The 24,740-nt window shown below is 41.8% G+C and overlaps 1 long non-coding RNA gene across 5 annotated transcripts in view; it reads left to right on the top strand.

Moving 5' to 3' along the window:
- LOC148684811 (uncharacterized) overlaps positions 1 to 22,024 on the top strand; it is a 77,793-nt gene extending 55,769 nt beyond the window's left edge. For 2 of the 5 annotated variants that reach the window (XR_015951431.1, XR_015951433.1), the window contains one exon: positions 3,671 to 3,959. This is a non-coding gene — a long non-coding RNA (uncharacterized LOC148684811). Of the gene's footprint in view, positions 1 to 2,493; positions 2,796 to 3,670; positions 3,960 to 20,071; positions 20,200 to 21,267 lie in introns of those variants that run through there. The other 3 variants (XR_015951430.1, XR_015951434.1, XR_015951432.1) reach the window with 3 other exon arrangements.
- The last annotated feature ends 2,716 nt before the right edge of the window (positions 22,025 to 24,740 follow it).

Below are 24,740 nucleotides of genomic sequence, written 5' to 3'. Positions count from 1 at the left end.
TTGTTACTAATGGATAAGCAAAGGCTTGTCACTGCTTTGGTGCAGAGTTAGGGCTACAAACCATCATGCAGAAGACACGGAGACTTGCTCTCTTTTGCTCCAAAAGTCAGTATTAGAAACCAGCATTGGAAATTGCAGGGAAGCACATTCTGGCTAAACATTGAGTGAAATTGTGTGTCATGAGCCCCATAGCAGTGGGGATAAAACTTGGGTTGGCAGTTCTGAAACAGGAGGAGGAGGAGGATGTGGTGGTCATCAAAACCTGGGTTTGAGGTGGGAGATCTTCCTCTCCCATTCTTTTGGAAGGAGTGATTCTGACTCCTTCTTCTGACCTTCCTGTGGAGCAGAACCTCAATCTATATGGGAAACTGAACACAAGACAGCTGCAGCTGAAAAAGGGTCTGAGCTGGAGGACACTGATGACAATGATGATGATGATGTTTTGTTTTGTTTTTTTTAACCTGGCCAATCTGGCTGGATTTCCCAGCCACTCTGGGCAGCTTCCAGCAAGATATGAAAACATAATAAAACATCAAACATTAAAAACTTTCTGATAGAGCGCAGCCTTCAGATGTCTTCTAAAAGTTGTGTCATTCTTTATCTCCTTGACATCTGATGGGAGGGCTTTCCACAGGGAGGGTGCCACTGCAAAGAAGGCCCTATATCTGGTTCCCTGTAACTTCACTTCTCGCACTGAGAGAACCACCAGAAGGCCCTCGGAAGTGTACCTCAGTGTCTGGTCTGAATGATGGGAGTGGAGACACTCCTTCAGGTATACTGGGCTGAGGCCGTTTAAGGCTTTAAAGGTCAGTACCAACACTTTGAATTGTAATCAGAAATGTACTGGGCGCCAGTGAAGATCCTTTATTATTATTCATTGCACCACCCACTTTGGCTTCTGGCCCCACCCACCACTGGCATGTGACTCCCTTTAATGTTGCCCAGAAGGGATTGAGTCTAGGGAATTGCCCTTCACCATCTCAGTACCTCTTAATGCTCACCAATGTTCTCCCCCACACTCCTTGCTATTATTTATTGTACTAAAACCTATTTAATAAATCCCCCACCTGCACTGCTTACCCTATTCCCTAAGGAGAGGCTGTGGAGGAGCAATGGCAAAAGAAAACCCTTTATCTCAAATGGGCAGAAAAACCTGGACTGGAACTACCTACACAGCAATTAAGTGAGTGAGTGGTAGGCCATCCATACAGACTAGCAAAGAGTGCCAGACAGGAGTGGAACTGGTTGAAATAGCCTGGATGATTCCACCCATCCTGGCACATAGTGACATAGTATTGATACATATGTCCTGCCCCATCTAGGGCTAGATGCAATGGTCCCGGTCCCCACCCCCTCCAACACACTCTGAACCTATCCAGGGTAGGAAAGCACAGAAGTATATGATTGATCTAAGTTTTATTATGGTTATTATTATTATTATTATTATTACCCCGTCCATCTGGCTGGGTTTCCTAAGTTCAATGCAACAGGTGTGAATTTCTGGTTCATGGTACATTCCCCTCCCCATAAGAGCAAGATTGTCGAATATCTTTCCCATAGTGCCGTGATTTGGGATTGCCATAGGCAAAATCACAAAAATGACGTTTTGAGCTATTGTTAAGAAAAATCAGCAATAACGACACTGTCAACATGGGCTGCCATACATCTGGATTTTCCTGGACATTTAGCCGATTTCCACCCAGACACTGCTTCCAGCTGCAGTTTTCCAGGTATGTCCGGGAAATTCCAGACACATGGCAACCCTACCTTGACTTCATGTACCTATTGTCTCTTGACCCAATGATCATAATTGATAATGGATAAATGTTTATTTCTGACTGATGGTCGAATAAAGTGTGATTGATTGATTGATAATGTTTTCTCCTTTGCATCACTTTCCTGCTCCCTACAAAAACACCACAATCCCTGCTTCTCAAATGTTGCACTCAGAATAATTTTTCAGATTAAACTAAATTCTGCACATTTTTACATTCTTCAATTGAATCAAATTGCAAATCTGGACTTTTTGCTGTTTAATTCAAAGAACCTGAGACACTTTTGTTTCATTGTTCTTGAGCAGTTTTAACAACGTTGCAAGAAGCTTGTTGTGAATTTTAGGAAATTGTCATCTCACAGTGCAATATTTGAGACTGACCTACAATGCATTCTGGGTTTTTTTGGCTGATACAAACAGTGTAACATTTGCAAGACAGATGTCATTTATTTAATCATTGCTTTTTTATAGCACTTTCTAGTTGAAGATCTATGTTTTCCCCACCTTTGCTTCTTTGCCAAATACATGATGCCAGCATTCTAAGATAGAATAGGAACAGCAATAAAATAAAAATATGTTGCAACAAATCTTTGAAGTGCAAAGCCCCTGAAACAAGCAAGTGGGGGGGGGGCAACATTGGGAACAGGAAAATGTTACAGAAGTATCTCATGCACAAAGTGCAACCAAGTTACAAAATTCTATTGATTCTGACTTTTCAGGGAAGACTGAAGTTCCTGGTTTCACAGTCATTTTTACACTCAACGTATGCACATCTACTCCAAAAGAAGTCCCACTGAATTCAATGGGACTTGCTTTCAGGTCAGCATGCAATTAATCATTGATTTGATTTCTATTACACATTTTGGTGCAGAAAGATTCCCATGGTGGTTGATAGAATAATAGAAAATAGAGGCATTATGATTGTGTTTACACCCTTTAAGGGTGTGATCTGGGATAGCATGTCCATTTTTTTGTCATATAGTCTTCATATAGTCTGAACATTTTGTGTGTGTGTGTGTGTGTGTGTGTGTGTGTGTGTGTCCCCTCTAAATAAACCCATTATATATTTTAGAAAGTTATCTGTGTTTATTCTCCATAGTTTTGGCTGTATTTCGATGTATCGTAACCAAACACAACACAAAGATTCCTGAGGTGCATAAAGTAAAGGAAGTCACACATTGAATGTGCTTGTACTGTATATCTGTACAAGGAAGCAAAGCTGAATTTGTCCCCTTCCAGGAAAAAAAATTCCATCTGGAAATAATGAGTGCTAAACTTGTGCTATATTCCACTGTAGTTCCAATATATTCCACTATAGTCATGGAAGTGGCTGTGAAAGCTCAACTATAATGTGGAAATCAGCAGTTCGTGAAAATGGAATAAATACCCCCTAGTACACTTTGTCCTATATAACTCAATGGGACTCATTGCAGTGGATGGGTTGAATGCTTCATTAATAGTCCTAGTACCCTCATTTTCCTAGGGGGCTTTGCTGATCACTCTCAATAACTGGGCTTATTAAGGACTAGGAAATTCTTGAAAAATGAATACTGCTCCCTCACCCCACTGAAGGATAACAAAATCTATGTGTTTAGGGAAGAAACATAAGACAGAATGTAGTTTCATGTGTCAAAATCTGAGAGCCGAATTAGGGGTCTCTAACACTCTAATGTTTGAGACGCTTGTTATACATATGATGTTGGAGCAGTGGACTTAGGCTGTCTGTTTGGAGTGTTCAGTCTGTGCTCCACCTATACACAACTTGTGCATCTTTTTATAAACACTAATATTGCAAAAATACTAATAAACCTTCAGTAAGCTCATAAGATAACTTATAAGCAGGTTAAATAAGCTAAATAAGTTAAAGTTTAACCTGCTTATTTAACTTATATGCAGAATTCATCATGCGAAAGGCTGGACTAGATGAATCCCAAGCCGGAATTAAGATTGCCGGAAGAAATATCAACAACCTCAGATATGCAGATGACACAACCTTGATGGCAGAAAGCGAGGAGGAATTAAAGAACCTTTTAATGAGGGTGAAAGAGGAGAGCGCAAAATATGGTCTGAAGCTCAACATCAAAAAAACCAAGATCATGGCCACTGGTTCCATCACCTCCTGGCAAATAGAAGGGGAAGAAATGGAGGCAGTGAGAGATTTTACTTTCTTGGGCTCCTTGATCACTGCAGATGGTGACAGCAGTCACAAAATTAAAAGACGCCTGCTTCTTGGGAGAAAAGCAATGACAAACCTAGACAGCATCTTAAAAAGCAGAGACATCACCTTGCCGACAAAGGTCCGTATAGTTAAAGCTATGGTTTTCCCAGTAGTGATGTATGTATGGAAGTGAGAGCTGGACCATAAAGAAGGCTGATCGCCGAAGAATTGATGCTTTTGAATTATGGTGCTGGAGGAGACTCTTGAGAGTCCCATGGACTGCAAGAAGATCAAACCTATCCATTCTTAAGGAAATCAGCCCTGAGTGCTCCCTGGAAGGACAGATCGTGAAGCTGAGGCTCAAATACTTTGGCCACCTCATGAGAAGAGAAGAATCCTTGGAAAAGACCCTGGTGTTGGGAAAGATTGAGGGCACTAGGAGAAGGGGACGACAGAGGACAAGATGGTTGGACAGTGTTCTCGAAGCTACGAAAATGAGTTTGACCAAACTGCGGGAGGCAGTGCAAGACAGGAGTGCCTGGCGTGCTATGGTCCATGGGGTCACGAAGAGTCGGACACGACTAAACGACTAAACAACAACAACAAGCTCATAAGAACATAGGAGCCCTGCTAGGTTATGCCAAAGGTACATCTAGTCCAGAATCTCACAGAATCTCACAGTGGTGACAATGTCCATGGGAAACTTGCAACCAGAACTTCAGCACAACAGTAGAAAATGAAATGGGGGGGTAAGGTTTGCATCCCCATAACTTCTCATAACAACAGAGTCATCTGACAGGATGTCAGAAATTGGCTTATATATACCATTACACACACACACACACACACACACACACACACACACACACACCTGTAGTACAAGTAATAGTCATATTAAAAGTGTTTTCTTTGTATAAAGAATTTGGCACGGGGACAAATGAAGCGGTAACAAAGTCTGCTACAATAAATCTTTGCTCTTGGCTGTGTTTGTTTATTTTGCATAATAGTATGAAGCAAATGTCCTTGTACACAAGGACTCCCTTTCAAAATGCAGGTCATCTGAATGAGCTGCAAGGTATATATTTTAGTCTCATATCCCGTAACTGCCATCATTATTTTTCCATGGCATAAAATACATGTCAGTGGGAGGAGGTTCAATGAGCTGTGAGAAGCAAACCCACTACATTGCCGCAGTTGTTTTTTCTCTAGATATATACTGTACTCAGGAATGAGAGAGAGTGAAGAAAAGTGAATGCTAATTAATGCTCCAATTAAAAGTATAGTAATCAGGTTGGATTAAAGTCAGTCAATCCTATGGGAGAGTCTTTGGCCTGTGTGAGTTGTGAAAGTGTGAAAGAGACCTTCAGAACTTGATTTGCTGCCAGTTCGTGTTCATCTTGATCTCTACATGCCCCCTCCAACACAGCTCTTTTAACATTCAAAGTTTAATGCATGTGCTGCCCTGTCAAGTTTCTGCAAGAAAACAATGCATTGCCTTAGGCAGTGCCATTGTTAGGGTTCCCTAGTTAATACTGACCTTCAGCGCCTGAAATAAGGGCAACCAAAATGATCAAGGGGGTGGACCAACTCCTGCATGTGGAAAGGCTATAACATTTGGGGCTTTTCAGTTTAGAGAAAAGGTGGGGAAGGGCCATAACTCAGTCGTGGAGCATCTGTTTTGCATGCAGAAGGTCCCAGGCTCAATCCTGGGCATCTCCAAGTAGGACTGGGAGAGAACTCTTTCTGACATCCTGGAGAGTTGTTGCCAGTCATTGTAGGCAATACTGAGCTAGATAAACCAACAACCTGATATAGTATAAGGATGTTTCCTATGTTTCTATGAGTAAGAGGAGTGGAGAAAGCAGACAGAAAGGCAATTTTTCTCTCCCTCTCATAATATTAGAACTCGGGGACATCCAGTGTAATTTGGATGTTTGAAGATCCAATATGGAGAAAAGGAAGTATTAATCCATGCATAGCATAGTTAAGCTATGGAAATGGCTCCCATGATAGGTAGTGATGGGCAGCAACTTAGATGGCTTTAAAAGGTAAAGAGACCCCTGACCATTAGGTCCAGTCGTGACTGACTCTGGGGTTGCGGCGCTCATCTCGCGTTATTGGCCAAGGGAGCCGGCGTACAGCTTCCAGGTCATGTGGCCAGCATGAGAAAGCCACTTCTGGAGAACCAGAGCAGCACATGGAAATGCCATTTACCTTCCCGTTTACCTATTTATCTACTTGCACTTTGATGTGCTTTCGAAGTGCTAGGTTGGCAGGAGCTGGGACCGGAAAAAGGGAGCTCACCCCGTCTGGGGATTCGAATCACCGACCTTCTGATCAGCAAGCCCTAGGCTCTGTGGTTTAGCCCACAGTGCCACCCGTGTCCCTAGATGGCTTTAGAAGAGGATTAAACACATTCCAGGAGGACAAGGCTATATTAGTGGCTACCAGGCACTATGACTATGGTCTACCTTCACTGTCAGGGGTAGTAGTATGCCTCTGAATGCCAGTTGCTGGAAATTGCAGGTGGCGGAGGGGGGGGGGAGTATTGCCACACTGAGGTCCTTCTTGCAGATATCTGGTGAGCCATTGTGGGAACAGAGTGCTGGACTAGATGAGTCTTTGGCCTGATTCAGCAGGACTCTTATTATGTTCTTATAACTGAACAATTGGGGTTGGTTTGCCACCTCGTAGGCCCTGGCCCTAGATTTCTGTTAATGCCTAGAAAAGGTAGCAGGAAGGGACCCTTGTAGGATGGTCAATATTTCATCCTCATATTGTCCTTGGGCTGTGCATGGAAAAGAGTCATTTCTCCCTGCTGATAATTCTTTGTGGTCCTTACCTATTTCCTCCTGATACATGAAGGAAACCCAGGAGGAAGTAAAGTTTCAAAATGGTACTGAGAAGAAGAAAGCCTTGATCAAATAATGATAGCCCTAATAAAACAATAAAATGCCCAGTGCATTTCAGTTGCTGACAGCTTTCCTCAGAAGCCCACAACTGAGGTTCTCCTGTCAAGCCAACATCAAGGCAACCTAAGGAGCAATGCTGCCTCAACATTTGTCATTGATATAGGAATAACTTTTCTTAACACTTGATTGGCAAAAGAGATCCTGTTGTGTCCCTGCAAGTGCAGTGCTACAAACACGTTTTAACATTTACTTGCATTGATTACCTGTTTTGTCATGCCTTGAAATAACATTGCCGTGTGTCCACAAGTGGAAATAAAGAGGCGAGACACAAACTAGGGCAACAGATTTCAGCACCTCCTTGTGGGCTTTCCATGGGCATCTGACTGGCCACTGGAATATACAGGAAGCTGGGCTTGATGGGCCTTTGGCAAGGCTGTTCTCATGTTCTTAGCTAGGGCCATGGCCACCCTGTGTCTGTAATGGATCGGAAGTTTGTTTGTGTCTTTGTTTTGTCATATTTCTTGCTAACTGCTTTGGGATGTTTCATGAGGAGTGATTAATAAATGAAATAAAAAGAAATAGAATAAAACGAATACACTTTATTATATTAAACCAGGTGAGATCTAGCAAGACCTGCCAGCTGATAAATGGTTGTGGTGGTAAGTTGGCTGAGGCAGGGATAACTTGCAACCTTTTCATTGCCTGTGCATGTATGGGTGAGCCTAACTCTGCTCCTATCTGGCCTGCTGCTTCTTGGTTGAGGAAGGCAATATTTATTCGCAATCCCCAGAAGACAGCTGAGCCAGGATGAGCAAATCATGCCAGAACATCTTTGGCTGAGCTGGAGTTGGGGACTTAACACCAGCTGAGCCCAGATCAGACATGGATCAACCAGTTCAGCTGCAGATCTGCTGAATCTTGAGATGCTCATCCGAGCAGATCTCGCCACAGCATTGGTCCCTTTGTGGATGAACCGAGTTTTCAGCTGAGGGTCTCTTGGCTCTCACACTGACCCACCATGCTGTATTTCATTATGCAGTGAATCTGCCCTGTTTGAAATAGGTGTTCACATTCTTAAGAGACTCCAATTCTTTTCCTTGAGTTTAGAGAGAGAGAGAGAGAAAATGCTAGGATAATCAAATAATCTGTGGCTTAAGTAGTTATTTATCTGAAGAGAGAAAACTGAGCTAGTACTTATTTGGAGATTCTATTAACCTCAAATTATCCTCACAAAGTAGCAGTGAAACAAGTAACGCACAGCATATGCTCTGCTTGTTAAATCAATACGAGAACATTGAGCAAGCACTTGCAAAGGAAAAATGCTGACAGCTCTCGCAGAGACCATTGGCTGAAGAGATTGCCCAGCAGCAATATTATTGTTCATAAATATATAGTAGCAACAGTAGCATATTTATCATATTTATAGAAGAGCAAGGTGTTAAAATCCCACAGAGACAGACACATACTGTGGTCCTCATTTTGGCGCATAGCATCCATATGAAGATCTGCAGGGGCTCACCTCAGGCAGAACGGCTTCTGCCATGACTATCCATTCAAAAAAGCCCCAGTCCACCTGCACAGGAGCTACAGCTGCTGCAAGTCAGCATTCCAAGCCAAGCACTGGGCAAGATTGGGAGCAGCTGCATATACCTACCATCAGAGGGTTGTCATGGCTACTCTAGAGTAACTCCGCTTGAGTCCAGTTTGTCTTTAAAGACTTTTATTGTGCAAAGTATTTACAGTGCAGAGACAGCTTAAAACATGACCTCTCATTCCGAATCAGAATCCGGCAATGGCGTACGTCTGTTCCTACGCCAGCAGAGTAGTCGGGATACCCCAAAACGCCTCCCCCTTGACCTTCGTCGCGGTGCTCTCCTTAACTCTTGCGCCGGAAGGAGCGATGCCCTCTCAGCCTCTTCCCTGTCAAGGTGGTGGAAGGGCTCTCCAGCATCCTTGAGCCCTTGCCTACATCTCTCCTCCCCTGAGCTTTCCCATCGTTCCGCACACTGGCTTCTCTCTCCCTCCGAGTCTTTCCCCTCCCCCCTGGCTGCTTCAGACCCACTGCTGCTCCCTGTGCTTGGCGAGGTGGACGTTAGGATGATGGGGGCTGGCTCCCTGTAGGGAGTCACCCTTGCACCTACTAAAGAGCTCTTGAAGCTCATGAGAGCAATTAGGAGAAAGGAGACCCACTGGCTGGGAAAGGTAAGAGGAGCTTCCCCTACCAGTGCACTTGTTGGAGGACAGTATGAGACTGGGCCACTGGGTGTCACCCTGGCCTAGGGTATCATGAGAAGTGGTCAGCAAGAGAACCACTGCACCTCTTTCTCTGGGGAAGGAGACATAAAGTGCCATAGCAGGGAAGATCCTGTCACAGACCGACCAATATTATAAGGACCGGGGCTAAACTCCTGTTGTCTGTAGCTGATGGAACTGGAGAGGACCCAGGCACAGAGAAAGGTGAGGCAAAACTAATTGGGGATGTCTGCTGTTGTTCTTATAGCTTGTGGGAAACAGGGGCTGTATTGTTTAGAGGGTGAGATTGGGGCTTGGGTCAGTAGCAAGGTCCACAGCCCAATAAAGCTGGAGTTGCTGCACTTTTGCCTGTCTTGCCTTCGGCTGTTTGTGCATATTCTCCCATGGATCACAGGGCAACAGTGCCCTTCAGCTCTCTATATTGGACAAACAGGCCAAACCCTACGCCAAAGGATAAATGGACATAAATCTGACATCAGGAACCACAAGACAGAAAAACCAGTAGGAGAACACTTCAATCTCCCAGGACATTCTATACAAGATCTCAAAGCAGCTGTTTTATTACAGAAAAATTTCAGGAACAGACTGGAAAGAGAAGTTGCTGAATTTGAACTCATTACCAAGCTTAAAACCATGGAGCCACCTGGGATGAATAAAGATATTGGATTCTTATCTCATTATGCATGATCAAGCTTTCTTTAGCGCCTCAGCCCTTCCTCCCCCCCCCAGGACCAATTGCAGTCATCAGCAGTCATTAACAGCCATCTACAGGTTTACCACTCCCATCAGCCCATCACCCATTCCCATCACCCCCACCCCCTGAATATACATAAGGGTTTGGTGGATTCTGTTTCAGTGTATCTGATGAAGTGTGCATGCACACGAAAGCTCATACCAAAATAAAAACTTAGTTGGTCTTTAAGGTGCTACTGAAGGATTTTTTTTATTTTGCTAGGAATTGAGTGATACCCTTGTGAAAAGGCAGTAAGGCTGACTAGTGGTTACAGCTTCACAAAGCTCCAAGTAAGGCACATTTGTTGTGCGAACAGGGCTATTTGCATAATGCAGCTGACCAGCTTGTGAGGAAATGAACAGCATCAAACAAAATGCTTTGATTTGAAGAAGAGCATTTTATTTATAAAACTGAAAGGAAAAAATGTCCAACTGCTCTTCAGAGCCCCATATCAACACTTTGCAAACTCCCATTCCTTATGAAAACACTTTTTAAACACAATGCTAACAGAAGGGGGAAAAAACCCCAAACAACCCACACAAACCCATTTTCTCAGCAAGTCCTAATGTCAGTGTAGTGGGTGAAAAATATCCCAGTGAATAATTCATTACATGATTATAATATCAAAACCATTTTCTTGGAGACTTTGAGAGAGCTTCTGTTGGATTTGATTTGAATTACTTTCCCTTTACTTTTGCAGTAAATAGTCATTCAGAGATCATAGCATATGCAAAGCAAGTATTCTTCTTAGAAGCATCATTTTAATTGTATGTGCACTTTTATTTCATATTAGTGAGCATAGAAAACAATGCCTTTCTCATTTATGGCTTCGTGATTCCTTCAGTCTGCTTTGATATTACAGCACAGAGCTTTGTAGCTCATAAACATCTTGGCTGTGAGTCCTGGAGGACATGCTCCCTGCTCCTCTCTTCTCTTCTCCCCCATCTATATCAGTTTGCCTGTGTGTTTTTGGGAGGTGGAGCAATGGGAAAGCAATGCCCCTCAAAACCATTTCCACCAGGTGGTCCAGAAGGATGCATGGCTCATGCTATGTTCTGCATCAGTAGCTGCAGATCAGGAGTTGCTGATACAAAGTTGATTGGATTGTATTCATTTGATTCAATTCTGTCTTCATTTGGGCTGTGCACAGTCTCGAGACACACCGGCAACTCTTTTTTGCATTGCCTAATTTCGGCTTCACTTTCTGATTTCTTCTAGTTTTGTCTTATTTCTGCACTGATGGAATATATGCTTGATCCCCTTAGGTGTCCACTTCATGTATTTGACAAAGAGGACTCTGGCTTACAGCACAATAAATTTGTTGGTCTTAAATGTGCCTTAAGGCTCTCTGGTTACCTTTAAGTAAATTCCTCCCCAAGAAGAAATAGTGGGAGTGGAAGAGGTGTTCTGTGCATTTCAAGACGGTATATCTTGTTAAGAGAAGTCTTTTAATCACCCTCTGAAGTAGCATGGGAGATTTAAGCCTGTGATACAAACAGTTAGTGTTTATTTAATTACAGTTCTGTGGGTTTTTATCACCTCAGTGGGAGACGTGCTGCTTGGAGAGTGAGATTTTCTTCACACCATGATGTGCTCTTTCACAGTTCTCAGCTCTATTAACTTAATTAAGAAAATGCAATTAGAGAGGACGTGCCTATTAAACATTTATTTTGAACACACTAAGGGGGTCTGCACAAGGCCTTTTATTTCCCTAAAAATTTCTGATCATATCATTTTTACCAGTGATGACTACAGTTAAAACTCCTAAGGGAAATTTCATGCTTACAGCTACAAAGTTGATCAAAAACCCCTATGTTGCAAATGGAGCCCCAATCATTTCACTGCTCATTATTTGCAAAGGATTCAGGAAGGTCCCAAACCCAAATGCCCACCCCTAGAACAGTACAAAGTTCAGGAAGCAGTCAAAATCAAAGGCGCCACTGAGAAACAGAAGCATCACCATATTTGGAAGAACCCTGAGGTTTCCAGAAGTAGAAAAAGGTTGAAAGGAAACCAAGCACACAAACACACAAGCATGGCCCATTGAGGACCAAGGAAGTTCAGTAGTCACATGAAAGAAATATAGAAAATGAAAGGAGAATGGAACGGAGGGCTGGAGGAGGGCATGGCTAGCTAAACACACCTTCTGCAACAATGGCATTTAACCTGCTACCTGCATTGTTTCAACTGTTGCTACATTAAAGCCATTTCTCATTACGTTTTTAGTTTTGGATTGTGTGGTTTTTAATGATTTATGTACTATTCTGACATACATAAATCTTGGCATTTTTTAAAGCAATCTTGTGGCCACATGCCAAACTTCAGAAATAAAATCCACAAAATTATTCACAAAATATTCCTCTGAGACAGGCATGCATGAGACGAGCAATTCTTATTTTGAAAGCTATCTTACTTAACAGCTCTTTAGTCAGCGATGGCTCTCTAGACTGCACCTATGCCATTCAGTATAAATCTGATTCACAAACCTTTTGATGATCTGTTTCACCTATATTATATTGGGATAGATTGGCAATGAAACTGAGATTGTGGGAGTTGATGTGTCTTGAGATCTCATAAACTAATTTGCTCCTGAAAATGAATAAGTAGGCATGATTTTCATCCATACACAAAGCATACCAGTGGTGGCCTATGTGGTGCTCTGCAGATGTTGTTGGACTCCCAGCTCCCATCTGCCTCAACTACAATGGCCAAGGGAAAGGTATGATAGGAATTAAGGCCCAGCAAAATCTAATGGCACCATTCCCTGTTTAGCAAAGTTTTTAACATTTAATGCTGTATTGCGTTTTTAATATTCAGTTGGGAGCTGCCAAGAGTGGCTGGGGAAACTCAACCAGATGGGCGGGGTATAAATAATACATTGCTATTGTTATTATATTGGTACGTCCCCTGCCAAACCAAAAAAGCCTGAGAACTAGCCATAGCTGCCAAGTTTTCCCTTTTCTCGCGAGGAAGCCTATTCAGCATAAGGGAATTTCCCTTAAAATAAGGGAGAATTTGGCAGCTATGGAACTAGCCTATAATTGTTTCCTTTAAAGTTTAACATTTGAACAAAACTCTCTCTCTTCCACTCCCTACTGCCGGGGGGGGGGCAACCTGGCAATCTCAAAACTCTGTTTTGAGGAAAGAATAGTCCAATCTTTCAAAGAAAAATAACTCAATCTAGGCATTTTTTATGATTACCTCAAGCCTCAAAGCAATCAACTGGTCTACTTCTAAGAGATTTCTTTTCTGTTGTCCAGAGAGAGAGAGAGAGAGAGAGAGAGAGAGAGAGAGAGAGAGAGAGAGAGAGCACTGATTCAGATTCCACACTCTCCCCCTCCCACCAGTACTATTCTACCGCAAACCTATCCAGGATAGAAACTATTTTATAAATGTACTATTGAAGGACATAAGTTACTGATTACAGTGCATCTTTCATTTGTTGATCGAAGTCATGATATATTAGTTGGAGGTAACCAAAAGGGCAAAAAAACTGTTTTACAGTTAATGTGCTATAGAAATAAATTAATGGGCGATGAGAAATGCAGATTAGATTATTGCGCAGAATCAATTTGGTGAGGACTCTTGCTGATTTTATTAGAAGCTAGGGGAAGCCACAGTGGGGAAGAACTAAAGGGGTTATTTTCAAAGCAATGAATTAAATGGGATGCACTTGCAAGTTGTTGTTCTTTGCTTTTTAAGAGCAGGGTGCTCATTTTCTGGTGTACTGTGTTTCACAACCGTGAAGATTCAGGACATCCAGAAAGTATAAAACAATGAAGCTACATAAGACCACAAATTATTCCCAAAATATAAATGAGCCTATTACACATGTACCTTAAGTATGTCTACAGACTCAATGAGGGGTCTAATTTGAGACAAACAAACTCTCATCTCCTCATCAGCACAAATAAGCCTTTCTCTTTTCTGATCTTTCATATTTGTCAGAATTGAAAATCTCTGTTCACAACAACATGCCATGGAGAACTGTTGAAGAAAAGCCAATGCACTTAGAGTTGTGGCTACTTTTTTCTGGTTGTATAGTCCCCCCCCCCTCAAAAAAAATCTTGATACTATACTATACTATACTATACTATGCTATGCTATGCTATGCTACACTGAAATATTTGAATATTTGATTGTCCTTGAATCTTCTCACCACTGTTGTCATAATCTCCTGCCACACCCTTTGAGAACCAGTGAGTTAAATTATGTGCCACAAACTTGGATGACTTTAAAATAGGATTTGACTAATTCATGGAGGACAAGGCTGTCTTGGCTACTATATGGGTCACTAATCTTATCCAACAGTAGCTGCTAACCGTTCCAAATGTAGGGATTACTTTGTACCTTTACATATTGATCTGATTGCTGTGGATTGCTGCCTCTGCCATAGAACCATTGCACACTAGCATCAGAACTTCTCTCTTTTTCCTTTAAAAAAATGCTCTGAATGGTGAGAGTACGCACACCATCCTGTTCACTGTCATTGTTTCCCTAAACTGCTTCTACAGTTTTTTCCTCTTCTCCTTACTGTATTGTCATTATCTTATTTCATTAGTCCAGGCATCCCCAAATTTCAGCCCTCCAGTTGTTTGGGACTACTATTCCCATCTTCCCCGACCAGTAGTCCTGTTAGCTAGGGAACATGGGAGTTGTAGGCCAAAACATATGGAGGGCCACAGTTTGGGGATGCCTGGGTTAGTCATACAAGCCATCCTCAACAGTAGAGATCATGTATGGGATGACATCACAATGTCTTACCCAACCAGGTTAGGTAACTGGCAATGTCACTGAGGTAAAACACTGATGTTTTAGATGTTGGGCAGTCATTGCATAATGCTTATGGGACTCCTCGTCAATCTATAAATAGAAAACTATGGCTTTTTGATGCTGCAGAGAATGTTCACCAAAAAAAAATAGCTCCCCCATTTTGATTCAGTCCTTATTATAATGTCCCAATCCATTTCTTTTACCAAATCAAATATGGGAAAGTAAGAACACCTAAAACTGAAGTCCTATACATGCTCACTTGGAAGTATGTCCTATCAAATCATCGAGATTTGCTGCAGAGTTGATGTGGATAGGATGGTGCTGTAAATTGGCTTGGAAAAGACCAGTGGTATGTGCCACACCCATTTTTATTTAAAATATTGCTTAGAGACAGTGAAAAACTCTTTACATCAGAGGACAAAGTGTATTTTAGCTGTACAGTGCAAACGTGGATATGTTTACATGGAAGTAAGTCTCATTATGGTTTGTTGGGCATACTCCCAGGAAATAAGATACCAGAATACAGCTGCAATCCTATGATATTCATGGAAGTAAGTCAAATTGAATTCACAGAGTGTAGGAATGTGCTGTTCGATGTTTGGGAGGGGGAAGAGTTTCAGTATGTGAAGCGTGTGCTTAAACAAAACTCTTTGCTTTCCATTAAATAATTCACTGTGACCTTTCAAACCAGGTCTGGACAAGGTCAATTATAATAAAATTATTGAATGGTTTAGTGAGAACAGCGTAAGGTCAGTTTGATATGGCTCAGCTGCCTGCAAAATGTGAATCTATAAAATTTCAGTCTGATTCATAGATGGGGGAATGTTCTTGGGACCCTCCAGCTATGACTATTTGCTTTTACGAAAAGTGAACACTCTTTCGCCCCAGCTACTTTGTTCCAGATGAAATCTGTTAGGAACATATTACCACCACATCAGCATACGATGCAATTATCATTTGATTTCCATTTTACAAGTTTGTTAAATGGATGCAATCATCTCTCAAATCTCTTGAAAGCATTGTTATGATGAAAAGAGCACATAAGAAAAGGACCCCCATGTTTCTTTGATACATTTTTATGATATAAAATGAGAGGCAAGATCACAATTCCTTTTTCTCTCTGCTGGATAAAGGGGAAATTCCTCAACACATTTATCTGCAATGATGCACCATCTCGTAACTCCTTTGCATTCAAGAGTGGCAAATTTAAAAGTATACTGATTTGCAGAGGCAGTATGAAGTAGACCTATAGCTTTGCCTCACTTTGGTGGGTGGTGGGGAAATAAGATACATTCATTCACATTGATGCAATTATTGATATCATGCAGTGATGTCTACATTTACTGCAGTTGCTTTGTGATGCTATTATTCTGCCCAAATGTTAATACAGAACTGAGCACTTCATTTAAATGTTAAACAAAATATTCCTTAGAACATGAATAGCATTGCTGTCCCTCACAAATGCTCTATCTAGTCCTGAAGAGGTAAGGAGTTCCAAATATTTTAGAAGTAATATAAAAGGTCCTTTACTAATGAGAAAGCCACTCCCCATTGAGCACAAGCACTATACAAAGAAAATATATATTCTGTCCATCTTGTTTAACAGCTAATAATTTCCTCATTTATTTACTTAATCCTTTGTGGCATATGACCGATGGCTCAGACGCCCAGTACTTAATTCCTGCAATGAAAAGTAAAGTAAAAGATAAAGGGGCTCCTGACCATCAGGTCCAGTCGTGTCCGACTCTGGGGTTGCGGCGCTCATCTCGCTCTATAGGCCAAGGGAGACAGCTTCCAGGTCATGTGGCCAGCATGACAAGCTGCTTCTGGAAACCAGAGCAGCGCACGAAAACGCCATTTATCTTCCCGCCAGAGCAGTCCCTATTTATCTACTTGCACTTTGATGTGCTTTCGAACTGCTAGGTGGCAGGAGTTGGGACCGAGCAACGGGAGCTCACCCTGTTGCAGAGATTCGAACCGGCGACCTTCTGATCAGCAAGCCCTAGGCTCTGTGGTTTAACCCACAGCGCCCCCTGGGTCCCCATAGCAATGAAAAGTACAGGGGTCTAATTCTGGCTGGAAGATTTCTGCTTTGGAGTTTCTTCCTCCTAGTAATAGATGTTTGTGTAGGTGGTGGGGAAAGTGATGGTGTCTTATGACTTGATTGTGGGTCTCTTGATTGTGGGTCTCTTGATTGTTGGCCACTATGAGGTAAAGGTAAAGGACGGCTGGATGGTTAAGTCCTGTCAAAGGCGACTATGGGGTTGTGGCGCTCATCTCACTTTCAGGCTGGGGGAGCCAGTGTTTGTCCACAGACAGCTTTCTGGGTCATGACTAAACCACTTCTGGTGCAATGGGACAGTGTGATGAGTGCCAGAGCGCATGGAAATGCCATTTACCTTCCCGCCACAGCAGTACCTATTTATCTACTTGCACTGGCGTGCTTTCGAACTGCTAGGTTGGCAGAAGCTGAGACAGATTAGCAGGAGCTCACCCTGTCACTGGGATTCAAACAGCCAACTTTCTGATCAGCAAGAGGCTCAGTGGTTTAGACCACAGTGCCACTCACGTCCCTTACCCCCTTGAGGACAGGATGCTGAACTAGGTGGGGCAATGGGCAGGCTCTTCTTATATTCTTACCATTATTGTAGATGAGGTGGCAGAAGGCTGTCCATTCCCCCCTTCCTTTTAAGAAGCACAAATGCACCAATACTACAAGCAGCAACAAAACTATACTTGAATGCTTCTACTAACAAAAGAGGGGACACAAGAGAGTTCAGGGACCCTCCAAGGCACAGGAGAAGATTGCATGGTGAGGATGGCAGAGGGAAGGTCAAATCTGCAAAAATGGCCTCAACAGCAGAGGTGCCTCAAGTTGATCAAAAGAGGTTCTATGACAGGCATCCCCAAACTCGGCCCTCCAGATGTTTTGGCACTACAATTCCCATCATCCCTGACCACTGGTCCTGTTAGCTAGGGATGATGGGAGTTGTAGTTCCAAAACATCTGGAGGGCCGAGTTTGGGGATGCCTGTTCTATGAGCTCAAGGATTTTGTTTTATGAGCAAAGCAGGCTGCTGAAGATTTACAGAAAGTCTCTTTCTAGGAACCAGGTGAAGGCCGCTCCAAGGAACCACACTTCCTTCTCAGCTGCTTGTGATATATTGCTGATCTGATGCCTGCATTAGTTCTAACACATGCTGAACATAAAATCCTGTTGTCTTATAGTGTCATGTACCGTACTTGCCGACACCTCACAAAACCAGCAATTCATAATGATGAAAAAACAGAATCAATAATGAAAATTGATGAGATTTATAGTTACAACTATTGCCTTATAAATATTCATTGCCCCTATATATTTCATTTAGATGATGCAGGGTCTCCTTGTATGATCTTAAAGTGTGGTCAGTACCAGGAGAGGCAGTTTGCTAGGTATCTTGGTGCCAAACTCTTTAGGCTTTAGATGTCAGTAACAAAATATTGAACTTGGCTTGGTAGCAAATAGGCAGCCAATGCAGTCTTTCAAACACCCTAGCAGCTGCATGTTGTACTAGTTGCAGCTTCCAAACTAGGTGCTGGATAGCCCCTCATACAGAGCATTACAATAGTCTGATTGTGAAGTTACCAATGCATGGACCACTATGCTAGCCTTGCCCAGGAATGGTTATAATTGGCCAGCCAATTGAAGTTGGTAATGGGAGTAGATTTTGCACACAATAGCAATCTCCATTCCTATGGTTTCCAGCAACTGGTATTCAGAAGGATTACTGGACACAGCTGTGAAGACAGAGCATAGCCATCATATCAGCTGGTACTGATAGATGATTACTCATGGATGGAGGCGAGGCAATAAAGTAGATATTTTTCACCGTATTTACCATCATGCAATATGTGGCGCTGTGGTTAAACCACTGAGCCTAGGGCTTGCTGATCAGAAGGTCGGTGGTTCGAATCCCTGTGACAGGGTGAGCTCCCGTTGCTCGGTCCCAGCTCCTGCCAACCTAGCAGTTCGAAAGCACGTCAAAATGCAAGTAGATAAATAGGAACCGCTACAGCGGGAAGGTAAACGGCGTTTCCATGTGCTGCTCTGGTTTACCAGAAGCGGCTTTGTCATGCTGGCCACATGACCTGGAAGCTATACGCCAGCTCCCTCGGCCAATAATGCAAGATGAGCGCGCAACCCCAGAGTCGGTCACGACTGGACCTAATGGTCAGGGGTCCCTTTACCTTTACCTATGCATGTCCAGTTGCCCTCACAATGAGACTTGTGCCACTTCTGCAGCAACCATCTCCTAGCCTGTTTTGCTAGTCAGAGCTTCCCGGTAAGCAAGCTTTAGAAATTCCATCATAGAAGTACCTGCTTTACTGTTAATGCTGAAGCCGTGGAATCTTCAAGGTGTGTTCATAAGGACTCCAAATAGATATGTATTTCTTGATTTTTTTGGCATTGCTGCCAGAAACCTATCAAGGGACCTTCTAAAATGCAGATTGGTGCAGCCAAGCGTAAGAAATAAAAAATGACAACTTGGATTTTTAGCTTTAAACTTCCTGAAAGCTTGATTCCTATTCCTATTATTCCAATGAGGATTGATTCGTATTAAAATTCCAACCCATTTTAGTCTTTGTAATGAGCCTAAAATAGCTGCCAGCTTGCAGTGCTGGAATTAATGATAATTAAATGTAACACAAAATGTATTTCCATATTTTGTATTGCTCAAATGATTTCATCTCAGATGTACTCTGATTCTTTTTTAGCGATGACTACTTCTATTTAATCTCTTTTCCAATTTTAATTTGAATTTCATATTGTTCCTGACTGTTTAATGAATATTTTGGGAGATGGCCATAGAGTTGTTAATTATACCAGAGACTGAGTATAATTAATTCTTTTGGACCCAAAGTCAGTTGGTTAATCGATTTCTGATGGAACTGGAGATTAAACACAGATAGTTCACTTTTTCTTTCATTCATTTTAATTTTCTCCTTTTCAGTTCAACTATGGAAAGGCGTTGCTGGTAAATCAATTCAGGGGCACATTTTGGTCATTATCCAGGTGCTAATAAATGGATGATCCTTTCAGCTATTCACCTTCCTATCGAGCTTTCAGTGGGCAGGTGTATAGGGATTTCAAGTTTTGTTCTGCCAAACTTATTTATAATTCATATTTCAGTTATGTTTAAATGCCTGTCAACAGGAAGAACCATGCTTAAGTGCAAAATGAAAAAGTATCCGGATGTCGTTCTCCGGGAGATCTAACAAAAGCAACTTGGAAAGAGGTTGGACCAAGGCAGAAGTCAATCTTTATGTAAATGCAGGATAAATTTATGCAGCTAAATTTGATTTTTAGATAATGGCTTTAAAGGGCTTAAGTGAACACTGGCAATGCATTAGTATGCTGGGCAGAGTCTGCTTCCATATTTTTTTTTTCTGAGGCTATAAATAATGGTGTGTTTTAATTTTTGACAGCAGGAAAAGCCCCAAAGGCTCTGAGGAGATGATAAAAAAAAGGCTGAATGGGATAAAAAATTAAAGCAGAACAAATGCAGAACCTTCCAGCTAGTCAATGAGAGCAACCCTGAACATTTTTCATTTACTGTACTGCTATTCAGATATGAATGGATAGCTTTAGGTTCCACTCAACAATGTCTCATTGCCCTGCCCTTTTTCTTCCTATTGCAAAGTGATTTAACTGAAGGATTGTTTATGTTGTTTTCTAACAGCTCCAGCCTACAGAACCTATACTGTTTAGATAGGAATCAACAGATCTCCAATGTCAAATGACGTTGGGTGACTGACAGGCTGGTAGGTTTGGCCACATTTGGCCCAATCTGGAGGTCTGCTGGGCTCAGGATGGCAGGGTGGAAGATGAATATTCAAGTTTCTCCATTATTCCTTCTTCCTTCCACAGGGCTGGATTTCGGTTTGATGAGGCCCTAAGCTACTGAAGGTAATGGGGCCCTTTATATGTCCAGCTGTCCTTTGTCAACAACCAATTGTCACTGGTTTTTGTGTTGAATATATGATATATGGTAATTTATGGACCTAATAGGTATCTAAAGCCCATTTGCACATAACAAAATATGTATTTTATCAAAGTAATTGTTGAACTGAAATACAATTAAGAAGAAGTATATTGATAGTGAAATACAATTAAGAAGAAGTATATTGATAGTGAAATACAATTAAGAAGAAGTATATTGGGGGGGGGGGCAAGAGAGAGGGGCCCTAAGCTATAGCTTGTTTCTTTTGCCAGGTCCAGGACTGCCATACTTACCTCCCTTCCCATCTGGGGGCATAAGGAAGGAATTGGGAAGGCTTTCAATCCCTAACCTCTTGCTCTCCACCTCTGCCATTCCCCCAGCACACACACCTTTTGCTGGAAGCACTGTTAGAGAGTACTGACAGCAGAGCGACAAGGGCAGCGAAGCTTCCCAACCTATAACAGAATGGTTTGCAAGGGCAGATGTCCCCCTACATCTGTAGTTCTCTTTTTCTGTGGGATCCGCTGTATCAGTCAGTCCTGACAAGCCCTCCCAGGCACCAAAAGATCGCAGCCTTTCCCAAATATATTAGAGTGGATGTTTCCTACTTAGCATATTCCCTGTATGTTTTTTCTGTGTGCTCTACAATAGATGGTTTCCTCTTATGCTTCTTATTTCTAGGAACCAGAGGAAAAGGAAGCTATGAACCATGTCAAGATGGTCACATTAACATTCATCGTGAGGATCACGCTTTCAGAAGTCAGACATTAAGTACAAACAACTCTCCATGCAGCTTTTGCTGTGTTGTTCCTAATTTATCTTTCCAAATGTAATTAAATTTATGCTGATTATGATAGTGATGATGATGATGATGATGATGATGATGATGCAAGTGCTAATAACTATAACAGCTGGTGCTGTATAAGTTACTGCAAGTTAAATTGGTTTCATTTTTTAAAAAAATAATAATAATCTGATCCATTTTTCTGCAGGATATTGCTAAAGGGATCTAGCACTCAGAGGGTGCCAAAATTATCACTATATTTATTTTCACTGTGAGTCTGTAGGAGAATGCAAGGATATTTGGCAAGGGTAGTGTATGCTAGCTGGCGCATTACAAGCTGTTGCTCACAAAACTCTAAATCCTCATTTTAAAGCTATGCTTAAAAAGAACATAATGGTTACCATCTACCATACCATTTACTGAGAAAGCCTTTCAAAAATTCATCTCTGAGAACCCTACTTGAAGCAAATGACAAACACTTTTTCCTGTTTTAGCAGTCACCATACTGGCACTCCTAAATTAGCCAAAAGAAAACAGTTTCTTCAATAAGGAACAGCTTGCTGGGATGCAGAGCACAGGTGAGAGACCCATGGACCAACAGTGTTGCATGAAACTCTCTTATGTGCTCCTCCAAGCCCAGAGAGAGAAATGGCAAAAAAAAAAAAGATGGATTGAAGGGGTGAATAGGATAAAAGAAAATGAGAGAGAAGGTTTGTTTGTGAGAGAGAGAAGGGGGAAAAGAGAGGAATTTAATGAATGGATAATGGATGAAAGTGGGACAGAAATATGAGAAGGGGTGTCCCACCCATTTCTTGCTTTGGTGGCAATAGTGCCACCACTACTGGCATATGGTCCTGGTCCATGACCAAAGACTCAGACAGGAATTGGTTTGAGGTTATATTTATTAATGCAAGAGAGAAGAACTTGTAACAGTCATAAATGACAAGTGTGGGTTGGTATGTTCTGGACAGGTCCATATAAAATACCCTGCATACTCCTGAGTGCTAATCCACCCTAGTTCACCTCCATCACCCAAGCTGTGAAGGCAGGCAAATAGCATATTCTCATAATAATAATAATAATAATTTAATAATAATTTATTATTTATACCCCGCGCATCTGGTGTGTTTCAGATAAGTGTGTGTATGTGTATGTGTGTGACCTAATGGGTGCCAGCCACTCTCACTATTCAGCAATCAGCAGGTGACACCTGTCAGGCCTCAAGAGTATCAAACCCATAGACCCCTTCCAGATGGGTGACAATAGGATGCCAAGATGCTCTAAGCCAGGCATCCCCAAACTTCGGCCCTCCAGATGTTTTGGACTACAATTCCCATCATCCCTGATCATTGGTCCTATTAGCTAGGGATCATGGGAGTTGTAGGCCAAAACATCTGGAGGGCCGCAGTTTGGGGATGCCTGCTCTAAGCCCCTTACTTGCCTGTACTTAATGCCAAATGAACTGAACAGCCAGATGGAAAAGTTTAAAGCAGGCCGAAAGCGGTATAACCAAAATAATCCCACTCAGTCCCATGCTGCTCACTGCTTAAAAGGTAGAAGAACAGGATGCTGCAATAGGGAAGAAGGAAGAACTTGGGGAAAGGGCTGTTTTTAATAGGCAGCCAGCTCTGTGCCTATTGGCTGAAGCAGGTCATATGAGAGAAGTATCTAACCCCTCCCCTAGGAATAAAGCCTTGTAAAGTTTCCTCCTTCATTGGTGTGGAACCAACCCTTCCCAAACTAAAGGTTAGGAGTTTTATTCATCAATAAAATAAAATAAAATGTGGCTCCTATACACAAAAGTTTGCCCACCTCTGATATAGAAAAAACTCTCTCCTTGGATATGATGCATTTGTTTGCAACTATCCATTTCAAAGTTTAATAAGAGCACGTTACTTCTAATTTAGTCATCACAGAGATCTATTAAACTCACAGAGTTCAACCAGAAGAGTTGTTGAAGGGTTAATGTACAATAATAATAATATCATAATTGACTAAATATTTTGTTTGACCTTGGAACAGATGTATGGATGAAATGAACCATATGTTTTGGGTTTATAAAAATAATTCATAAATAAATGAAATGCTATTGGGTATCCAGTTTATCATTTAGCAGGTGACACCTGGAATATATGTGAGTTATGCAAGGATTAGTGGAAAGAAAAACTACTTGGAAGTTGTTGTTGTTATGCAATAAATAAACACATTATGTTAAAATGCATTGTAAAAAGTGCATCTTCTGCTGTGTTTGTTTTTTATTAAATGAAATGCATTTATTATCAAGCTGTCTTCCCCTTTGGATGCAAAACCTCTTCTGGGGTCTATTGTTGACAGTCAGATACAACATGCACACGTTTCATCCTTTTGTGAAATGTGGCATTGCTTGTTTGGCATTCAGCAGTTTTCTCTCATGTCAGACAACATTACGTGAGTGAGTGTTGGTCCTTTGGCAGTAATAATGCTTGAAATTCAAGGAGGATGGCATTTCAGATGTCAGAAATGTTGGCCAATGGGAAAACTGATCAGAGCAAGCAGTTTAAATGATTCAGCATTTCATGTATTAATCACTGTTCAACCTAGCATAATTTCCTAAGTGGGGTTGTGCACTATATTCTGAACTGAAACGTGAAAATTCAATTTAAACATCACAGCACTGGTCCTCCCCCCCCCTTTTAACACTGCCTGGGTAAAGTATTAAACATCTGTGTGACATAAATAAATAATAGAAGTATGCAGTGACCACATGATTTGCCTTGTACCTGTACCTGTGTAGTGTTTAGCAGCTCAGTCTGTTTTGCATGTGCTCTGTGTTTTTGCAATTCCATTTTTAAAATTCTGGGTCCAAATAAGACTTATTCAATCTGGAGCTCTGTTTTGCCACCATGGGCTATAACGGGGACTTGAAAAATTACACTAACTTTTCCCCATCACACTTAAGTGGATGAAATTTGCAGACAAAGGATCTAGAGTGGATTGTGCCTAACAAATTTTGAGCAGATCCACCCAGATGGTTTTATGTATGGAACCTTTATTTGTTAAAACAAAACAAAACAGAGAAATTACCAGCAACATTTTAACTTTCAGGCAGAATTGGATGCTAATTGCAAGCATAGTTATGCCTTCTGAGGGAATTAAGATATCTGCAGAGTATCACCTGCAAGGACAGATTTTACTGTTTTTAGAGGGAGGTGTGTTTTTTTAGCAGTACACCCCCCCCCCCACTTATGGAAAACACTGTCCGTAGGAGTGTTCCCAACTCTGACTGTATTCTGGCATAAAATGAAAACCATGTTGAACAGCCAGGCATCTGAATGACGGACTGTTGCTTCTTAGAGTGAGGCCAGGTTTTGTGTATGTATTATGTGGTAGT

The sequence above is a fragment of the Zootoca vivipara genome, chromosome 8 (genome assembly GCF_965207765.1).
Source record: "Zootoca vivipara chromosome 8, rZooViv2.hap1.1, whole genome shotgun sequence".
NCBI lineage: Eukaryota > Metazoa > Chordata > Lepidosauria > Squamata > Lacertidae > Zootoca > Zootoca vivipara.
Note: the sequence above shows the minus strand (reverse complement) of the source record. Positions and strands in the feature narration are given on the sequence as shown.